This window comes from Magnolia sinica, chromosome 6 (genome assembly GCF_029962835.1).
Source record: "Magnolia sinica isolate HGM2019 chromosome 6, MsV1, whole genome shotgun sequence".
NCBI classification, from domain to species: Eukaryota; Viridiplantae; Streptophyta; class Magnoliopsida; order Magnoliales; family Magnoliaceae; genus Magnolia; species Magnolia sinica.
The window spans coordinates 39,355,627-39,374,810 of NC_080578.1; positions in this window are offsets into that span (position 1 = coordinate 39,355,627).

Sequence of the window (19,184 nt, forward strand, 5' to 3'; positions counted from 1 at the left end):
TGAGAAGAATTTGAACAGTATGCGCAAGAGGGATCGTCGCACCCGATCCTTGTGTGGTCGTCTGGTCGAATGGAAGCCTAATAGGAGTCTTTTGGCTACCAACATGACGGACGACTTCCGCTTGCTTCACCACATGTGTACATTCAATGTATATCCAAGGTGGAGCAATCACAGTGAGTGTACGCGCCTGATGGTAGATTTTCTGTATCAGGTGGGGCAAGAAGCGAAGTTGTGTGTGCCAACGTACATCTTGCGTCAGATTATTCTCATCGCTCGTTCGACTAGGAGGACCGAATCGCTTCCTTTTGGCCGACTCATCTGTAAGCTTGCTCATGAGTTTGGCTATAGGCTTGGAGCTGAGAAGTCGGTTCCTGTTCATCATATTAATCTAACGACCCTTAAGCAGATGGAGATTAGTCCTCATCAGCAGGCCTCAGAGAGTGAGGATGAGTTAGAGAGTGATGAGGATGAGAGTTAGGCTGAAGGTGGTGCTGAGATTGAAAAAGAAATAGAGCAGGACGAGGAGGAGGTTAAGGCATAGGATACGAGTGAGAGCTCTCCTCCTGTGGCACCAGAGTAGAGCGCAGATCAGGCTGCCAGGGATGCCCATATTGTTCAGCTTGAAGAAGGGCAGGCTGTTCTACGCCAGGATATTATGGATCTTCGAGGCCTTGTGAAGCATAAGTTTAAGAAGGTGACTCGAACTCTGAAGTCTATCCTGTGTTGCTTGCAGGATAAGGGTGCCCCGCCTCCATCTCCTGATTCTGATGAATAGTTATCATTGTAGTCGTCCTTTGCTTTGTTTTGTTGTTTCTTTTTGTGTGTAGCTGTTGTTGGCTTTGTAGTTGGAGTTGCTTGTAGTTGTTTGTTGTTGTTGTTTGAAGTGTTAGATGTTGTAGTTCACATGCTTTCCTTGTCGTGATTCATGTAATGCTGCACTACTTGTATTGTGATAATTTTGTTTAATGGAATGTATGTTGTTTATCTTTAAAGTTGTGCTGTGAATGCTGTGTGAATGGATTATGTGGACGTAGAATCTTACAGGTTGCATCCTCTGTTGAATGTAGGGTATGCCTCCTAAGGGTTCGAAGTCTTCGGCTCGCCTCTCCTTGGTTGAGTCGCTTCCTAGGGTTCCTCCCTTGAGCGATAGCCAGTCGGATCCACAGACAGGCCCATCTCATGCCGGTGTTGGGCCGACACCTATGGCTCCTCCAGTCACGCCTTCGATTCCTGAGCTGAGCCGTGCATCTTTGTCTGCTCCGCCTACTGATAGGTTTGAGCAGATGATGTTGTTGATGCAGCAGCAGCAGATTCAACAGCAGTAGCACCAGCAGTTTCTATCTTCCATGACTGACATCTTTGCTCAATCAGTGGGGGCGACTCCTCCTGCTTCACCTATGCCTCCATCTGGGAGCGCCAGTGCGAGCGACACTTTTGAGCGATTCCAGCGCTTACGACCTCCTACATTTACGGGTTCTCATAGACCCAAGGAGGCTGAGTATTGGATCGATCGCATCTCTAAGATGCTGAGACCGCTGCATTGTTCTAGGTTGAGCAGGTCGAGCTTGCCTCCTTCATGTTTAAGAAGGAGGCCAGTCTATGGTGGGATAGTGTTCTTCACACTGTCGAGGAAGGATTTGAGTGGTCGTGGCAGGCATTTGAGGCACGCTTCCATGAGAAGTATTTCCCGGTTATGTACCGACATAAGAAGGAGAGTGAGTTCCTTCGCCTCTGCCAAGGAGGGCTGTCGGTGACGGAGTATGAGAACCGGTTCACTGAGCTAGGTTGGTATGTGCCTTTAATTTTGGGCGATCAGCCGATGAGGATGCGACGCTTTTCTGAGGGATTGAGGCTTGAGATCCGATCGAAGATTTGCTGTGCTAGCATTTCTTCTTATGCAGAGTTGGTGAGCATGTCCTTGTGAGCTGAGCAGGATGGGGATAGGTCATCCCGCATGCGAGCACCGATGGTTCTTAGGCCACGACCGAACTTTCAGGGTGCACCTTTTCTCGGCAAGAGGCCGCGAGCAGATTCTCCTCATAGGCGTTCAGCGCCGCCCGCTTAGCAGATGCGAGCTGATCTTCGCTATTCGTATTATGGGAAGATGGGGCATTTGGACCGTTTTTACTTTTCGCGTATGCGGGCCAGTGGTTTTACTCCATCGCAGAGGATTAGTCGTCTGATGCCTCGGGTTATTTCTCCTCCACCTCTTCGTTCAGCGTCAGCTCATTCATCCTTTAGACCTGCAGTACCTAGCTTCAGGCCACCTCAGCGGCCCATGGTTCCTCCGCCGAATCGTCAACAGCAGGCTCGAGTTCATGCGCTCTCAGCTGAAGCACATATGTCTGACTTGGTGCCGAGATCCTTCGAGGTGACAGCGCACATTGAAGGCATTCTCGTTTCTATGTTAGCGGATACAGGGTCCACTACCTCTCTTATATCATATGCGGCAGTTAGGCGTTTGGGTCTAAGCACTGTTTCTATGCAAGGAGTGATGCTTACTACTGCTACGAGGATTTCCTTTGCTAAGAACAAGCGTTGTATGGATTGTTTGGTCGTTCTAGGAAGTGGATCGATCCAAGTTGATTTCTTTGTCGCACCTCTTTATCATTACGATGTTATTATTGGTATGGATTGGCTCACGAGGATGCGAGCTGAGATTGATTGTGAAGCAAGGTCGGTGACCATCCATGGACCTGAGGGTGAGACAGTTACTTTCCCAGTTCAGGTCAGTTACCCTCTTCGTCTTGATTATTATACTTCTCTGTTGAAGAGTATGGCTAATTTGGCGTTTAATAGCACGCCGATAGTTCGGGAGTTTGAAGATGTGTTTGAGTCGATTCCTGGATTACCTCCACAGCGCGAGATTGATTTTACTATCGATCTCATGCCTGGTACGGCGCCCATTTCTTTGCCCACCTATCATATGCCTCCGAATGAAATGGAGGAGTTGAGGAAGCAAATAGATGGTTTGCTGAATTTGGGCTTTATTTGGCCTAGTGTGTCTCCGTGGGGAGCACCTGTCTTGTTTGTGAAGAAGAAAGATGGTTCCTTGCGATTATGTATTGATTATCGCAGGTTGAATCTGGTAACTGTGAAGAATAAGTACCCTTTGCCCAGGATTGGTGATCTGTTTGATCAGTTGAAGGGGGCACAGTACTTTTCGAAGGTTGATCTGCAGTCAGGGTATCATCAGTTGTGCGTCAAGGATGAAGACGTGCAGAAGACGGCTTTCAGGACTAGCTTCGGTCACTATGAGTTCCTTGTGATGTCGTTCGGTCTTACGAACGCACCAGTCGTGTTCATGGATCTGATGAACAGGGTGTTTCGGCCATTCCTGTTCTGATTTGTCATTATTTTTATCGATGGCATTTTGATTTATTTTGCGAGTCGGGAAGAACACGAGGAGCACTTAAGAGCGGTTTTGGATACTTTGAGGAAGAATCAGCTTTTTACGCAGTTCAAGAAGTATGATTTCTGGAAAGAGGAAGTCAAGTTCATGGGGCATGTGGTGTCCAAGGAAGGGATAGCTGTCGATCTTGCCAAGGTAGCTGCAGTGCAGGATTGGAAGCAGCCTGGTTCAGTTACTGAGGTAAGGAGCTTTCTGGGTCTTGCAGGCTATTATCGACGCTTCATACAAGACTTCTCGAAGATAGCCAGACCGTTGTCGCAGTTGACACGGAAAGATTTGAAGTTTGCTTGGAATGAGATGGCGGAGTTAGCTTTTCAAGAGCCGAAGGACAAGTTGACATCCGCCCTTGTACTATTATTACCAGAGGAAGGGGTTAAGTATATTATATATACTGACGCCTCTTGCGTTGGTCTGGGTTGTGTCCTTATGCAGAAGGACAGGGTAATTGCTTATGCTTCGCGTCAGTTGAGGAAACACGAAGAGAATTACCCTACGCATGACCTGGAGTTAGCAGCTGTCATTTTCGTATTAAAGCTCTGGAGACATTACCTCTATGGTGAGGAGTTCGAGCTCTTTTGTGACCACAAGAGCCTTAAGTATATTTTCACGCAGCGTGATTTGAATATGAGGCAGCGCCAATGGATGGAAACATTGAAAGACTTTAAGTTCGATGTTTCTTACCATCCGGGCAAGGCGAACCTTGTGGCAGACGCGTTGAGTCGCAAGAAGGCTATTGAGTTTGTGGCTCCGCTGATGATAGTAGAGTGGGATATGTTGGAGTTTGTGCGAGACTTTGAGCAGAAGCTTACGGTGGTTGAACTGTATGAGGTTATCGCACACATTCGTGTACAACCCCTTATCGACGAGAAGATCGTTACAGCTCAGGCAGATGATGAGCTTTTGGTGAAGATGAGGAAGCGAGTTGGTGCAGATGAGAACTCCGACTGGAGTGTTAGTTCTAATGGGGGCCTATGATTTCGTGGCCGGTTATGTGTTCCTGACATCCCTGACTTGAGACGGGAGCTTCTCGAGTTAGCCCATAGTTCTAAACTTGCGATGCATCTAGGTAGCACGAAGATGTATCAGGATATGAGGAGATTTTATTAGTGGGACAATATGAAGGTCCATATTGTTGAGTTTGTCTCTTGTTGTCTCACGTGCCAGCAGGTTAAGGCAGAGCATCGCCGACCTCCTGGGTTGCTGCAGCCCATGCCCATAGCAGAATGGAAGTGGGACTTCATCTCTATGGATTTTATTTCTGGGTTGCCGAGAACGAGGAAGGGATATGATTCTATTTGGGTGATCGTCGACCAATTGATGAAGTCGGCGCATTTCTTACCGATCAGAGTTACAAACTCTGCAGACGAGTTGGCTAGGCTATATATCAAGGAGATTGTACGTCTGCATGGAGTTCCCTTGGAGATTGTGTCTCATAGAGACACGTGTTTCACATCTATCTTCTGGACTCGTATTCAGGAAGTGATGGGTGTGAAACTGAAGTTCAGCACCATGTTTCATCCGCAAACAGATGGGCAGACGAAACGCGTGAATCAGGTCCTGGAAGACATGTTGCGAGCTTGTGTTTTGGATTTCAAGGACAGTTGGGATGATTGTCTCCAATATGCAGAGTTCGCGTATAATAACAGTTTCCAGGCGAGTATTGGCATGGCTCCCTTTGAGGCGTTGTATGGTCGCCCGTGCAGAGCACCGCATTACTGGCAGAAGTTGGTGAGCGTAGTTTGCTTGGCCCGGAGTTGGTGCAGGTGACTTCAGAGAAAGTTGACATCATTCGACATTGACTTCTGACAACCCAGAGTAGGCAGAAGAGTTATGCTGATACGAGGCGTCGACCGCTTGAGTTTGAGGTTGGAGACCATGTTTTTCTAAAGGTCTCTCCTATGAAGGGAGTTCTGCGGTTCGGTAAGAAGGGAAAGCTTGCGTCGAGATTTATTGGTCCATTTCAAGTTCTAGATCGAGTGGGAGCGGTAGCATACCGCCTTGCTTTGCCCACACCTCTTGCGGGCGTGCATAACGTATTTCATGTTTCTATGTTGAAGAAGTACGTTCCTGATCCTTCGCATATTATCAGTTGGAAGCAGGTGCAGTTGAGTGAGAATGCCACTTATGTACTGCAACCGACGCGTATTCTGGATAGGAAGGAGCAGGTATTGCGTAGCAAGGTTATCCCTCTCGTGAAGGTGCTATGGACGCATCATGGTGAGGAAGAGGCTACTTGGGAGTTTGAAGCCGAGGTCAGGAAGAGCTACCCTCAGATCCTTGAGGAATATGAGAAGGTATGAATTTCGAGGACGAAATTTTCTTTAAGGGGGGTAGATTGTAATGACCCAGAAAATTTTGTGTCAAGACCTAAGTACTACCTCTATTTTCCTTATAAGCTTTTTGGGGTAATTAGCGCTAAACTTGATTGCTTGTGAACTATGCATCAAGCACTTTAAATTTGATCTGCATGACTTAAAACTTGTAGAATAGTTAGCGCTAGGTTACTCTGAAATCTGGGATTCATTGCTAAATCCAGTTGCTCTTGAGAATTTTTGGAAGTTTTGGATCGGACCTGGACCGCGCATCGAAAGTCCGATAGCAATGATCTTAGGCTGTTGCGGTCACCATGTTGGGCTTGACCATCACCTCAAAAATCAAGTCCATGTGATGTTCTGGGTCAATTGGATTGAGTTCGGAGTGAAGAGTGTGAGAATGGTTGGAAATTAATTACGATTTTGTGAATTCTGAGTCGTGTCGCTTGCGCGATGATTTTAAGCAATCTGACCGTTGGATTCTGACCCAATTTCACCCTCTGATCAAGGAAGGTGGCCCAGGCATGTCTTAGTACTTGTGGACCTGATCGAGATTCGGTGACCGTTGTTTTGTGTGTGGTCCGCCACGGCTGATCTGAAGATCCGGTCGATATGAAAACTCAGCTTGACCTAGATCCATGGTCAGTGAGCTTAAGTCCGACCTTTCGTGGTATTAGGCCCACCGGAAGTGCTTCGTTGGATCGAGAGAGGCTTGTTTTGGTTATACCCTAAGTATACCTTGGCCCTGGGGTTATTTTCATCAATGTCAGGCCTATTTATAGACCTTAAAACCCTAGCTCTCTTTTCCATACGAATTTCCTAACCCTAACTAGGAAAAGAGAGAGGAAAAGAGAGAGAAAGTGAGAGAGAAGTTGGTGAATCATCTTAGATTCTTTCCTGTTCTTCTTCATCCTTAAACCTTCACTTTTGAATCGTTATTCCGGCGATTCTGAGTTCATCTTTGGGTAAGTTAACCTAACCCTAATCTGTTTTAGATCTTAGAATAGTTTTTGTGTGTTGTAGCTCATTTCTATTCTTGCCTTAGGTTATCCTGTTGCCGTTGACGAAGACTTATCGTCTGAAATCAGTTCGGTGTTCTTTTCTGGATTAAGGTGCGGACTTTAATCGTATAGATTATGGTTTTCAAGGCTTTTAATGTTAGTGAATGGTTTATTCTTGCTATGGATGAGATTTCACATGCCAAATGTTATGTTTATTTTGCGTTCCTGATATGCATGTGTTACATTGAGATTTATGTATTCTATGTGTATGTATAAAGTACCGTATGTGTATAAAATATGAACATGTGGTTGCCATGATTATTTGTCGTGTACTTATGCTTATTATATGTGCGGCAACTCCTTGGTAAAAGGAATTGTCCAAATGCGTGTATTTCAACATACGTCATGTATGTTGAACTATGTATTCTAAGTGTTTGTAGAAATGCCTGAATGATCTAAAGTGTAATATATCATGCTATTTGCGGGCGTTGAGGAGCGATTCTCAACACTCCTATTGATGTGTAGGATTTACTTCATGCAAGTTACATTCCTTGTTGTTTAATTTCAAGTATTACTTATGTGAAAATCCATGTTAAGTTGATATTCTTCAGATGCTTACATACTACATGATTTGAGTTGTTGTTCCATTACTATTCTAAATTAGATATGAATATCTGTTGTAGTGGAATGTGTTTGGGACTATGAATAGTCTAGAAAATCGATAATCGGCCTTAAGTTCGTGGTTAAGGTTGCTTTCGCCACGTAGGACGTGATTAGACGAACCCGAGTCGTATTAGAGTTGTCGGCAGTGGTTTGGCCACGCGGAGTGTTTGCGCACTCTATGTCGTTCAACCCAACGGGCGCTGGTGCTAGTCGAGTTCGTCAAGTAACCCGCTTGTCCAATGTAAGTTCACCATGTATGGACGCTACTGTTTGAATCTAGGGTACCGAACTTACCAATGAAATCTTGTTAACCATGGTACCTTGATCCGCTAAGACTCATGAGCCGGACATGGTGGTATGGGACACCGTGGTCGAGCTGTCGGCCTACGCTGGGGTGACGAGCCTCCCCGTAGTGACCAGTGAGCAACCAAACTCGTGAGCCGATTATGGTGGTATGGGACACTATATTCGTGCTGTCGACCTACATTGATTGGTGACGAGCCCTCTGTAGTGACCTCGAGCATGCCTGGATACCGCATTGAGGTGCCCAACCTTATTGTGGTAACGGTGGTATGATAGGCGTGCATTGATTGGTGACGAGCCCTTTGCAACGACCTCAAACCATATGATCGTATGAGATGCCTAGGAGTAACGACCCTAGAATGGATCATTGTTTGGATGGTGATATGAGGAAGGTACCTTAGCTTCCCAATCCTGCTGTATGAAAAGGATTAATAACAACTTGGTAATCATGTTCATGCACCGCATTTGCATGTGCTTTGTAGACGTGGCACACTTTGAGGCGATGTCATGCATAACGTAAGAGGAAGACGCTGAGGGTGTACGCGTGAGGGCACGCATCATTCTTCATACATCCTTGCATTAACAAGAGTATTTAGGACATGTTTAATTGTTCTGCTTTATCGTTACTACTTGATTGAACTGATAACATGTTAACCTTTGCTTTATTGTTCCATTGAGTTAATCACTAACTCTCACGTTCTGGGGCGGTGTTAAACACCCACCAGACTCTGTCTTAGTTGCTGATGTTACAGATGTTGAGGCGAATTCTGAGGCAGAGCGGGAGATTGATGATGATGAGGCTGCTTTCTCTTTTATGCAGTTTTCAAACAGGTTCTAGTGAGCCTTGTTCTGATGCGCGGGATGCTGGGATTTCTTTTGGGAATTTAATGATGTAATTTGATACTTGTAATTTTGATAACAACACTTGAAATACGACCTGGTATGTATATGTATTTCAGGGATTTGCACTTGTGCACATATATTTCATTAAGTCTTCCGCTTGCTTTCTTCACTTATCCCTGAATTATATTTGCTATTTGGCTTAATCTATTCCATGTTTTATGTGCTAATACAGACAACATACATCCATCATTCAATATGTTGCATAAGTGATGTTTTGGAACTCGGGAGCTGAGTTATGCTCGACCCCCGAATTTCAGGGCGTTACAATATGACTCTTTTAGCCAAAAAGTTTTGTAAGATTTTCAAAAGTAAAAAGAGGTTGATTTGTAAAAACCTGTTGAAAAGAAAAGACCTAGATCTAAAAATTGAAAATCTCTAAAAGACAGCCAATGCTACAACTGCCATGAATATGGGCATCTAGTAAACAAATGTCCTAAGAAGGACAAGTCTAAAAAGAAAGGTATGTTGGCTACATGGGATGAATCTTCCTGCTCTAAATTCTCTTCTGACTTAGAAGATTCTGAAACTAAGTTGGCTAATGATGTTAAAGCCCTAATGACTTTAGCCAAGTTCACTTTCTCAGATAATAATAATTCAACCAGTGAAGAAAATCTGGGTAGTGACCATGAAAATGAAGAAGACCTTCAAGATGCTTATGATGCCCTATACAGGGAAAGTTGCAAAATAGCTGTAAAGTTAAAACTTCAGAAAGAAAAGTTTTGAAAACTAAAAGAGAATTTTGATAATATAGTCTTAGAAAAATCACACTTTTCACATTGCTTTGAAAAAACTAAGTCCGATTTAGATTTCAAAATGTCACAAGTTAAAAACTTAAAATCTGAAAATGAAAAGCTAAAACTAGAAGTCTCTTCGCTTTTCAGTTTGAAGGACACATGGAGGTATGCCCAAGGTGATCCTAAATTAGAAAAAAAAAATTTATCCGAATCCAGAAAATGTGGTGATCGGTCTGGATTGGGCTATGATAAAAGTATTCCTCCCAAATATAAGAATACTCCACCTAAATTTGTTAAAGGAGAGTCTTCTAACTCGAAAGGGAAAAGTTTGAATTAAAATAATTCTAAAAATACTAAAACTTTTTAGACTTTAAAACCTAAAAGCAACCATATCAACTATAAAAATCAGAATCATTATCCTTTAACTGAGAAAATTGTTGACTTGCTTAAGGAGCTCTTAAAATCTAACTCAGTGGGTAGGACTTATAACAACTATAAACATAAGAAAACCAACTATGCTCCTAAACCCAAAAATGTAATGAAATGGGTCCCTAAGGTTGCTTGTTTGGTTGCCCACACAGCTTTCAAGGCTTCGAACCATTCATAGTGGCACCTAGATAGTGGTTGCTCTGGACATATGACAAGTAACAAGGTCTGTTCACCAGTCTTAAAGACATGAGTGATAGTTCAGTCACATTCGGTGATGGTTGCAACTGCAAAATTGTTGGCTAAGGTACGGTTCAACTCTTTAACCTCCCTCTATTTGAGAATGTTTTATATGTAGAAGTTTTAAAACATAATCTATTAAGCATCTCTCAAATATGCGATAATAATCATATTGTAAAAATTTCTAAGGGTGTGAAATTTTAAATAAGAATGGTTTTGTAATATTAACTGGTTAGAGAACTTCTAAGAACAGCTGCATAGTCAGTGATTCAAGCTCATCTAAGTTATCGTATTACATAGTCCAAAATGATGAGACTGAATTATGGCATAAGCGCCTAGGACATGTACACTACTCCAATTTGTATAGATTGAGCAGAAGTGAATTGGTAAGAGGTCTATCCAAAATAAAGAAAGTAGATAAAATATGTGGAGAGTGCCAGATTGGTAAGTAAACAAGGAGTGCTCACAAAAAGGTGAACTCCAATGCCACATCTAAACCACTCGAACTTCTCCACAGATTTCATTAGACCAACTAGAACGGAGAGTCGAGGTGGTAAGAAGTATATTTTGATCATTGTAGATGACTTTACCACATATACTTGGGTAGTCTTCTTAAGAGAGAAATCAGAAACTCTCGACGAAGTAAAAAAGGATACTTAAACGTATCCAAATTGAAAAAGAATCACAAGTCACTAAGATCCGTAGTGATCATGGTTCTGAGTTTGAAAATAGCAGTTTTAAGAAATTTTACAGTGACTAGGGAATATCACATGAATATTCTTTGCCTGAAACACCATAACAAAATGGGGTAATGGAAAGGAAAAATAGAGTGCTTCAAGAAATGACAAATGTAATGTTAAATAGTATGAAAGTTCCTAAAAATCTTTGGGCTGAAGCGATAAATACTGCTTGTTATATAATTAACTACGTTTATACTAGAAAATCAAATAGTAAAACGGCTTATGAAATGTGGTTTGATAAGAAACCTACTATCAAATACTTTTGAGTTTTCAGCAGCAAGTACTACATCTTGCGTGACCGAGAAAATCTGGGTAAATTTGACACCAAAAGTGATGAAGGGATATTTTTAAGGTAGGCTCTGAATAGTCGAGCGTATCGGGTTCTTAACAAGAGGACTAGTGTAATTCAAGAGTCCATTAATGTAGTTATAGATGGTCACTTGAATACACCTGTCTCAAGTTCAGAAAATGATGATGTCCTTTCATTTGATAAACCGGACTCTTCATCTACTCAAAATAACATTGAACTAGGACAGTTAAAGAACATTTATTTGATCAAATCCTTGGAAACCCTCTCACTAGTGTGCGCACTCGTAAACAACTAGAAGATATATGCAACTACGTGTGTTTTACATCTCAGATAGAACCGGCTAACGTAAAAGAAGCCATTACTGATGAAAACTAGATTGTAGTAATGCAAGAAGAGCAAAATTAGTTTGTTAGAAATGATGTTTGGTACTTAGTTCCAAGACCAAAAGACAAACACATTATCAGAATTAAATGGATTTTCAAAAATAAGTCTGATGAACTTGATAATATTATCAGAAACAAGGCTAGGCTGGTTGTATAAGGGAACACTCGAATTGAAGGCATTGATTATGATGAGACCTTTGCCCTAGTAGCTCGTCTTGAATCAATCAGACTATTTATATCCACTGCGCTCTTTAAAAATTTAAAATATATCAAATGGATATAAAGAGTGCGTCCTTAAATGACGATTTGCAAGAAGAAGTGTATGTCGAACAACCAAAGGGTTTTGAAGAATTTAAGCATTCTAATCATGTCTATCGCCTAAAAAAGGCACTCTATGGTTTAAAACAGGCTCCCTGGGCATGGTACAAGAAATTGACTAAATTCTTATTAAGTCATTACTTTGTTATGGGGAGTGTAGATAAAACATTATTTCTTAAGAAACATAATGATCATATACTCATAGTACAAATCTATGTTGATGACATTATCTATGGATCTACCTGTGCTAACATGACTGTTGAGTTTGCAGATCTTATGAAATCTAAATTTAAAATGAGCATGGTTGGAGAACTAAACTATTTCCTAGGGTTGCAAGTCAAACAACTCCCTAATGGATTCTTTATCTCCCAAACCAAATATGCTTTGAACTTAGTTAAAAAGTTCAGATTTGAGAGTGGGAAAAATTTTGATACTCCAATGAGTACTACTCTAAAACTCTCTAAGGATTCAATAGGTAAGAGTGTGGATCCGAAGTTGTATCGCAGTATGATAGGTAGTTTACTTTATTTAACTGCGAACTGACCTGATATTATTTTAGCGTAGGAATTTGTGCTAGATATCAATCAGACCTTAAAGAGTCGCACCTGATTGCTGTTGAGCGCATTTTACGATATGTCGCTAGTTCAGCTAATCTTGGTCTTTGGTATCCACATGATACTAATGTGTAATTAGCTAGTTAAATGGATGTTGTTTGGGCTGGTAACATTGATGATTGTAAATCGACCAGCGGTGGTTGTTTCTATGTCGGGAACTGTTTGGTTTCTTGGCTTAGTAAGAAACAAAGTTTCATATCGCTCTCCATAGTTGAAGCTGAATATATTGCTGCTGGTAATGCATGCACTCAGCTTGTGTGGATGAAGAGGATGCTAAGCGATTATGGAATTGTGCAAGAATCTATGGTTTTATATTGTGACAATTCAAGCGCAATTAATATTTCTAAAAATCCAATTCAGCATTCACGAACCAAGCATATTGACATTAAATATCATTATATTAGTGAATTGGTGGAAGATAAGATAATTTCGTTGGAATATATTCAGACCGAGAATCAACTTGCAGACATATTCACAAAACCGTTCCACAAAAACATGTTTGCAAAATTGAAATTTGATCATGGTATGTGCAATATGAACTGATGATTTGTGCCTATTTGTATCATAATGTATATATTTATTATTTTAAAATTTTTAAAATTTAAATAAATGCAAAATTGTAATTTTTCAATGGTGCACGACTAGTCGAGTACACACTTGACCAGTCGTGGCTTGACTAGACAAGTATGTACATGACCAGTCATAGAACTCAGGTTTTGCCTTTTATTTGGGAAAAACACATTTTTCTTCACTTTGTTCTTCTTCTCTAACAAGCCCTACCACGATCGGTCGAACCCATCTTCGATTCCTCTTCGGTTAGTGCTTCATTTTCAAATTTCTTGTAGATTTGAGTTCATTGATGTTCCTTTAACTTGATTTTACAACTTGTTTCAATTTCTATGGTGGTTTGAAACGGTTTTTACCCAAAAATCTAATTTCATTGGAATCCTTTCTCTCCTTTTTACAATCCTTATTTTTTTTGAGTTGTTATTGCTATGGAAGGGTGAAATAGGAAGAAAACCATTCGTGGTCCCTCTTCATCTCCTTCCATAGCCATTTCAATGCGTCATCTTCGGTCACCCGAAGAGGACCCCAAGTATTTGCAGGATATCCAACATCGGAATGTCATTGTTGAGCGTGTTGTTAATGTTAATCATATTTAACGCTTCAACATCGTCCTCCTCCTTCAAGTTGTAGGATGGGAGAAGATATTATTTTAGGGCAGTTCGGCATACCAGTCCATTACACAGGCTATGTATGCTTGTATTACTAATTTTTCTCAAGAGAATTTGACATTTACTGTGTCAACTAGAGAAGGTCCGATCGAAGTAGACCGTCATTTGATTTCTTTTATCATGAATATACCTGTTGTTGACAATGGTCTTCCCATATCTACTTTGACATCTAAACCTTTTGAGAATGTAAAACGTCTAATTACTAGAATTCTTTGCAACATGGATATAGAATGGAACAGTGCTATTACGCTCGGTTCCAAATTTATATTACCTAGATAAAGGGTCCTTCATCGCATTTTCATTTCAAATAAGTATCCTCGCTCAGGTAACAAGACTGAGTTGACTGGTTTCATGGCTCGTGTCATGCATTCTATTGTGTCTGGTATCTATATATGTCTTCCTTCTCTTATCTATCATCTTATTATTCAGTTTCGTTTCCATCCTGGTCATAGCGATATTCCTTTTGCTTATCTTATGACTACCCTATCTACCCATGCTTTGGTAGCTATGCCTGTTGGAGAAGGTTCCATTAATCTTCATCCCTTCAACAATTCAAATATCAACAAGATGAACCTGGACCTGAATCCTGGTCAAGTTGATGGGGATGTTGGAGGAGATGAAGAAGTTGAAGAAGGTGTTGCTTTGCCACAAGAAGATGTTAACATGGATGATTTGTTTAATGTGCTAGATTCAGATTCTGAGGTTTATTCTAATTATCAGCCTTCTGATTTTGATGGGAGATTACGTTGTCTTGAGGAACAGGTGGCTCAGATTCATGTAACCCAATAATTTCATTTCAAATATCTGCATAAATACATGAGGAGCATCAATAGGGGTTTACATAAGAATGATCCATCTATTCCTGCTCCTTCATCAAGATCTAACTAGTTGTTCTATTTGCTTTGGTTCTATATTATTTACTTTAACTCCCTTTCCCGTTTGTGAGTTTGGATGTTATCTTCTTAAACTTCTTACCTCTTGTGACATGCTACTTGATGGTTATCGGATATTTATCTTTTTATCATGTCCTTTTCTATCTTATTTACTCTCTTATTATCTCCATTTATCATTTATCATCTATTTCTTTCCTTTATAATGTTGTGATAAAAAGGCGGAGAATATTGTGTGGAATAAGCTTGAAGCTTGATATGATGATGTGGATGAGGAGTTTAATTTGAAGGGAGTAATGGATTAAGGGGGAGAGGTGCATGGTGTGCACAGATGGTGCATGATTCTTTATTGATCATATGTTGTTGATCATTTGTTGACTAAATGGTCCATGATTCTTTGTTGAGCATGTGTTCTTAATGAATATCTATAGCATGACTCGTATTTTTGTTTTGTCACAAATTTGACAAAGGGGGAGATTGAAATTGCTATGTTGCAAATCCTAAGTTTAGTCAAATTTTGGTGTGCCAAACCAATTCGAGTTTGTGTCATGCTTTTGTATCAAGCTTGTGCTTTGATTTGCTTTGAATCTTTAATGATCGTGCTGAATCAATCTTGCCGATATCTACGACAAACTTGCTAAGATCTTCAAGCTAAAGAAAGTATTTGAGTTTTAAGTATTGGTTGAAGACTCAACTTTCAACAACCTAATCGAAATATTGTGGTTCAAGTTCTGTAACTGAAAACGTCCAGGAACTCAAATCCTCATTGAAGACTAAGTTTGATACGTTGAGTTCAAGCTTCGAATATCGCAAGAATTAAAGTTGCCGATGTGATCGATAGTTTGATGGTTCACACGTTCTATCTCACAAGTAAGGTATGAATGACCTAGATTGACCTTAGGGCATGTTATGTTCATTTCATATTTGGTATCGGTCATTTTATAAGTTAATAAGTTGCTTGTTCGACCAGCCTTAGTATTGGCTCGACCAGTCCTAGAATTTTCTCAACCAGTTCAACAATGGTTTCCATTTTTTAGAATTTTTTTTGTTAGTCCTCGACCAGTCCTGGAAACTGCATGACGAGTCGAGTGAATAGTGCTTGACCGGTCGTGCAGGGCTCGACTCAAATTACAGCAAGCAATCTGACCCCACTCCACCAGTCATGTGTAGTCCACAACCAGTCGAGTAGGCCACTCAACCAGTCGTAGGACCCACAAGGCCAGTCAAGCAGTTGTCAAATCTTATCGCGCTAGAATTTTTGAAATTCTGTTGGACCTAAGGCCAGTCGAAGCAAACCTAAGGCCAGTTCATTAGACAAATTTTTCACTTATAAATAGCACTCGAATTTCAGAGTTTCATATTCAATTCTAATTATTTTTAGTAATTGCTCTAAGATAATTTTATGTTCATTCTAAGTTATTTTGTTCATATTTTAGATTCTTTATATAACTCTTGTTATTTAATTTTAGATCTCTATTCCAATCTGATTTTGAAAAGGGACATTTGATTTACCCTTTCTTGAGATTAAAATCAAATCAAGCTAGCCCATGTTGATTTAAATTAAAAATCATCTAGACCTAGAACCCTATACACTTGTGGGACTAAACGTTGAACATCTACGTCGTCATCAAGTTGGTTCTACCGGGCTACTTCGAAATCTTCATACAGACAAGTGTTTCCTTTCATGTAATTCCTTTTTGTTTGGTCTATTAGTTAAGCCAGAAAATCTCATTTGGTTTTTTCTGAGATCAACCAGAAAATCTTGAAGTGTGTGGTTGTCATTATGTGAACCGATTTAAAATACAATTGTGAAGGTTTTAGGTGAACCTTGAAAAACCTATTTGATTAGTGAACGCTAATATCCCGAGGGAGTGGATATTAGGAGTGGAGTAGTTGTGTGGTTGTTTTCAGACAATTGGTGTACACACACGAACCACTATAATTCTTAGGTGTTTGGTGGATGTTTGATTTATTTCTTTATCATTTTGTGGTTTAAGAATGTGGGATGTATTTGTGGATGTGAATGTTGTATTCTTTATTTTTTAACCATCGTGCGGTAAATGTTGTAATAGATTAGTTCTTATTTCTTTCACCTCCATTTGAGTTTGAGTTTTTGATACTCACCCACGTTCTAGTAAGGTTGTCCTGCCATAAACTGTAGGTTTTTGGTGTCAGGTTGTCCTTAGAACCAAGTTTGTATCAACCTCTTAATACTTGATTTTAGAGGTTGCTTTCTATTGTGCTATCAACTATTTATTAAGTCTTTATTTTCACGCTTTATTTTTAAATTTGGCATTGTCCTATTCACCCCCCCCCCCCCCCTCCAGGATATTTAGCTTGGCCTTTTCAGAAAGATAGTACCTGAAATAAAATTTTTTAAAGCTTTTATACAAATCTCAACAAAAAATGGGTTAGCACAATATGAAACTCATTAGAATATAAGAAAAATATCATAAACAGTAAAAAATAAACCATCCTAAACATAAAGCAATAAACCTAACTATACCCTTGTCAGACTAGGAGGCCAATCTCGGTACACAGGATCAATTAGAGGTATGGTCATGTCCTCTGAATCGAATTTCTCAACAAACGGCTTCAACCGATGTCCATTCACTTTAAATGCATTGCCATTGTTGGGATTTGTTATCTCATCGACCCCATGAGGATGAATGTTTGTAATAGTGAAAGGGCCAGACCAACGAGATCGAAGCTTCCCCGTAAAAAGATGTAACTGAGAATTATACAAAAGGAATTTTTAGCCAATCAAGAATGATTTTCAAAGAATGTTTTTATCATGGAGCACCTTCATCCTGTCCTTATAAATTCTTGAGTTCTTGCATTTGTCATTTTGGATCTCCTCGAGTTCATTCAATTGTAGCTTACGCAGCAAGCCAGCATTGTTTAAATCAAATTTCAGATTTTTAATTTCCCAGTAGGCCCTATATTCCAACTCCAAAAGTAAGTGACAAGCTTTCCCATAGACAAGTCTAAAGGGAGACATTCCAATAGGGGTTTCAAATGCGGTGCGGTAAGCCCATAAAGCATCAGTCAATCGGATTGAACAATCCTTACGGTCAGGGTTAACTGTCTTTTCCAGAATGTGCTTAATCTCCCTATTGAAAATTTTAGCTTGCCCAGTTGTCTGTGGGTGGTATAGAGTGCTCACCTTATGAGAGATGCCATATTTCTTTATTACGTTTGTAAATGGCCTATTATAGAAATGTGAGCCTCCATCACTAATGATGGCCCGAGGTGTTCTGAACTGGGAAAGAATGTTCTCTTTTAAAAATTTAATGACTGTTTGATGGTCATTGTTCTGGCATGGGATCGCTTCGACCCATTTAGTGATATAATATACCGCTAACAGAATATATAAGTTTCCATAAGATTGGGGGAATGGTCCCTTGAAATCGATGCCCTAGTAATTAAATGCTTCAATGATGAGAATGGGGTTCAAAGGCATTATATTTCGACGGGATAATGCCCTCAATTTTTCACAACACTCACAAGCTTTGTAAAACTCATGAGTGTCCTTGAACATAGTGGGCCAATAAAAGCCGCACTGCAAAATTTTGGCCATGATCTTTTTAGCAAAAAAGTGACCACCATAGGCCTGAGTGTGACAAAAGGAGATGACACTTTGGTGTTCATTTTCTAGCACACACCTCCTTAAAATCTAATCTGGGCAATATTTAAATAAGTGTGGATCATCATAGAAGAATTTACGTACCTTGGCGAAAAATTTCTTCTTATCTTGCGCAGTCCAATGTGTCGGCGTGAAACCTATTGCAAGATAATTAGCAATATCAGCGAACTAAGGTGAATGGGTGACTTTGAATAATTGTTCGTTAGGGAACATGTCATTTATGGGTGCCATCTCAAGGGAAGCAGAGAGATCGAGGCAGGAAAGATGGTCAGCCACTACGTTCTCTACTCCCTTTTTATCTTTTATTTCCAAATCAAATTCCTAGAGTAGGATGATCCATCTTATCAGGCAGAGCTTAGCATCATTCTTAAAAAGAATGTACTTGAGCGTCGCATGATCAGTGTAGATAATGATCTTGGATTCGATTAAGCAGGATCTAAATTTGTCTAAAGCAAATACTACGACCAAGAGTTCCTTTTCCGTAGTAGAGTAATTCATTTGGCCCGAATTTAGAGTCTTACTTGTGTAATGAATAACGTAGGGCTTCTTATCTTTTCTTTGGCCTAACACCGCCCTAATAACATAGTCAGACGCATCACACATGAGTTCAAAAGGAATGTTCCAATCGGGTGGTTGCATGATAGTGCGGTAGTCAACATGCCCTTAAGTTTAGAGAAAGCTTCTTAACATTGCCTGGTCCACTCATATGGTACATCCTTTTGGAGTAGATTACATAAAGGATGAGAGATATGACTAAAGTCCTTTATGAATCTTCTGTAAAACCCAACGTGTCCTTAGAAGGATCACATATCTCGTATGCTTTTGGGTGGAGGTAGGGTAGAGATAGGATCAATTTTTGCTTTATCTACCTTAATTCCCTTGGACGAGATGATATGTCCAAGAACAATTCCCTTACGAACCATGAAATAACACTTCTCCTAATTGAGTACCAAATTCTTTTCCTCATAACCTTCAGCACACATTTGAGATTTTCTAAACAATCGCTGAAGGATGGACCAAAGACAGAGAAGTCATACATAAAGACCTCTAGATA